This window comes from Mustela nigripes, unplaced genomic scaffold (assembly GCF_022355385.1).
Source record: "Mustela nigripes isolate SB6536 unplaced genomic scaffold, MUSNIG.SB6536 HiC_scaffold_148, whole genome shotgun sequence".
In the NCBI taxonomy this organism is placed as follows: Eukaryota; Metazoa; Chordata; class Mammalia; order Carnivora; family Mustelidae; genus Mustela; species Mustela nigripes.
In genome coordinates this window covers 10,542,460-10,546,480 of record NW_026739562.1, presented here as the reverse complement: position 1 = coordinate 10,546,480, position 4,021 = coordinate 10,542,460, and positions in this window count along the sequence as shown.

The following is a 4,021-nucleotide window of genomic DNA, read 5'->3' as shown; positions in this document are numbered from 1 at the left end:
GAACTAAATAAAACCTTTGGTATGTGTTCATTTTATATTTCTTTGAGAGTCATGGTTTCACGTTTTTAAAAATTATCTTGCCTTTGGATAAGAGAAGAGCAACCATTATATTTAGGAGAGATAAAAAGACTTCTAGAGAAGAGACATAAAGAGAGAAAAGAGTCAAAATTACTCTTAAGTTTTTTGGACAACTTCACCTAAAGACAGTGCTGTCATGTACGGAGACGATTTCGTGTCTAGATGTGACCACTAACACAGCCAACATTTGCCTAAGTGTTTACAAGTGCCAGACACATTTACTCTTTACATCAACACTGAAGTCAGACCCTGCTATCATCCTTATGTAACAGATGAAATAATGAAGACTTACAAAAGGAAAGGAAGCTGTTCAGTGTAATTCAGTAGGTTGTGACCCTGGCCTTACACTGGAATAAACAGCAAAGATAATTCTATAATTTGCATTTAACTTCTGGAACTCTTCACGATTTACTGTAAAATGAAGATACTTGGCTCAAAGGATATCTGTCAGAACAGAAGGGTGACTAGTTCTGTAATTGCACAAAGTAGGTACAAAGGTTGACATTTGACCATGACTATTATATAGTATTCTTTCTATGAAATTCACTGTGCAGTGAATTGCTTTAAAAAATGAGAATATGTATCTATCATTTATCTTCATGGTTCTTAACTATGTAGCATGAATCTTCTCCTCTGCTTTACCAAAGTGGCTGCTTGTAAACGACTTTACACATAGATACACTGACTCCATACACATTAGATTTATTAATTAGTCTTGACATTAAATAGACAAAGACAGTTTTTGTTATAAGATTACAGTTTGAAAATGAGTGCCAAATATAATATTCCAACACAAAGAAATAAATTTCCTTCAAGTGTTGTCATTCTCTGATACTCTCCCCTTCAAAGTCATTTTTTTCCCTTTTTTTGCTCAGCACCCTCCCTCCCCCACAAAAATGATCTCTACTTGTTCACTGCTCTCCATGCTGTTTTCATGTCTCCAGATTTTGTTTCCCTAGAGTCATCTTTTAACCTATAATGATGAATATTCAGTTAATAAATAATATTCCCCCCCTTAGAGTTCAAGAGAGTACTGCTTCAGTCCCTTCTGAAAAAGGACTAGTGAGAGTAATCTAGCAGAAGAATAGCTACCAAGAAGACTGGGGAATAGGAAGACAACTAATCTGTCTATCAACACTGCAGGTGATAATGTGGAAGCTAGGAAGGCTATTCTGGGAGACTCTAACCAGCCCCCTTTTTTAGCCTCCAGGGTGAAAAATGAAGATCTATTAACAGGTATTATCACTATAGATGAGATAAATTAAAGAAGGATTTTTTTTTTTCTGTGTAAGTCTGTGTAAGCCAGAGAGAATCCAATCCTTAAAAAACCCAATGCTTTATCTCTTGCAAACATGGTTGTTTGGATCTCTGGCTTACCCCCGCAATTATAAAATCTAAACATTATGGCGAATTAATAGAGAAGCTATCAAATAAGATATAGCTGTGGTAATGTCACAAGATAAAATCCACTTGTTGCACTTATAAAAATCATTCCTTTATTTCTCAAAATCCATTACTCATTCATTCATCCTTTGATTCATTGCCTAGTGTCCAGAGTTTCACTGATTCACATGTTAATTCAGTAACCATTTATTACACCTTCAATATGTGTAAGTGGCAGGAAGGCTGTCTCCAGGGGGGAATGCAAAGACAGGAGCCTGATTTGAAAAAGCTCCTCCTCTACCAGAGGTACAATCAACATTCTAATAAAAAAGAGAGAAAATGTTAAGTGTGTCAGAGGCATGCACTTCAAAATATGCAGAGGCCAAATACCAAATGTGAATGAATGGAAGATGAAGCATGGATCATGTCTTTGAGACTAGAACACTGAGTTAGACATTTCAACATTTTGTACTGAAGATTAAGTGAATGCTTAAAGTAGGAAATAGAATTCGAAACCCCTAATCTTGAAAGAACTGCTTCAGTGTCTTATCACTTCAGGAAGCAAGGGAGTACTATTTGTTGTGTAAAAAGATTAAAAATTTGGAAGCAATGGTTCCGGTCATTTCCTATATTTTATCAAAGAGGAGCATCTTAACTCTTGGAAAGAAATCCTTTGCTTCGATTGCTTTCAATTATCAGAAGCCACATCTTCAACCAATAGCCATGATGTTTTCACCAGCCTCTCTCATAGAGTAACACATATGGAACAACCAAGAGTACCTCTCCCAGCAGTTTTCTCCCTCATTAAGAATCAAAGGGCAGGGCGCCTGGGTGGCTCAGTGGGCTAAGCCGCTGCCTCCGGCTCAGGTCATGATCTCAGAGTCCTGGGATCAAGTCCCACATCGGGCTCCCTGCTCAGCAGAGAGCCTGCTTCCCTCTCTCTCTCTCTCTGCCTGCCTCTCCATCTACTTGTGATTTCTCTCTGTCAAATAAATAAATAAAATCTTTAAAAAAAAAAAAAAAGAATCAAAGGGCATAGGAGTCGAGGAAGGAAAGGTCTACTACACCATCAAGGAATAAAAGCTAAAAATCATTTCAGTGCATCTAAATAAAGCACTCCTTTTTGCCTTCAGGAATGGAAGAAATTCATCTCCAAATCTTTCAACTCAAAGAAATATGCTGTTATCTTATTGTTAAATGTTAGAATTTCTTGGGAAAGTATAGGTACAAGTATTTAAAATTATGTGTGAAAAAATGCAGAAAGTAAATAGAGCAAACCAGTATTATTTTTATAGGTTTATTGTAATGCTGAAACTATAACATTTTTACTTTTTTAACCTATCTGTAATTTATATTTTTCTATAATATTATAATTTTAGAGAATATACCTTTTAAAGAAATTTTATTACCATTTCAAATGTCCCAATAGCTCTTTCTCGTCTCTCTTCTTATTTCTTTTGGTGTCAGGAATATTAAAGTTCTGAGATGATTAAGGACTAAGGAAAGTAAGTTTACTCTCCTCTTAAGAGATGGGAATTATTTGGTAATTATAAAGTTCTGTGTGAAGGTTAGCCATTTTATTATAAGTAATAATCAAAAATTAGTATTGACTGTTTATATATGCTAGACATCATGCAAAATGTAAATTATCTCCTTTAATATTGTTTAGAAAGAGTTATATGTGGTTGAAAGGTTTCTTCTTCTATTATACAGATAGGAAAACTGAAACATGAAGAAGGAAAGCCTTGTATCCCAGGACATATAGTTAGTGAGAAACAGACCTAAAGGTATAATTCAAGTCTGTCTGGCCTCAAGTCCTGATCTTGACCTTGGCCCCACATTACTTCCTATACGAACACTCACCAAGGCACATAGCAGGATCCTTAGTTAACATCCATCTTTCAACAAAGGCTTTAAGAAGACTGATTCTCATTCTAAGTTGTGGAGATATTAACCACTAAACTCAAGAAACACTTGGGAATTTGAAATGCATCAACTTCTTCCTCTCAGAACTTCCTGTATTTTCTCTCTGGAGAATTTACTTTTTTCCCTCTGGAGAATTTAGAATCACTATTAATTATTTACTTCGTCAAGTCAGTTAATAACATATTACTGTCCCTGTCCACTTCTAATTTGCCCTAAATTCACCAGCAAGAGGTAGTATCATATATCAAGCAGTTACTATTTACAGCCCTTTCATAGTTAATTCAGTATAACCCTAGAAGATGAATACGTTATTTCCAACTCATAGTTAGAAAAACTGAGGCTTAGAATGATTTATTTCACTTTTCCGGGATAGTGTAACTAGTAAGCGGTAGAACCAAAAGCCAATTTCTATTGTTTCAGTTCCACAATGTTATCTACCTAATTTAAAAAATCTCCAAAATAGGGCGCCTGGGTGGCTCAGTGGGTTAAGCCGCTGCCTTCGGCTCAGGTCATGATCTCAGAGTCCTGAGATCGAGTCCCACATTGGGCTCCCTGCTCAGCGGGGAGCCTGCTTCCCTCTCTCTCTCTCTCTCTGCCTGCCTCTCCATCTACTTGTGATTTCTCTCTGTCAAAT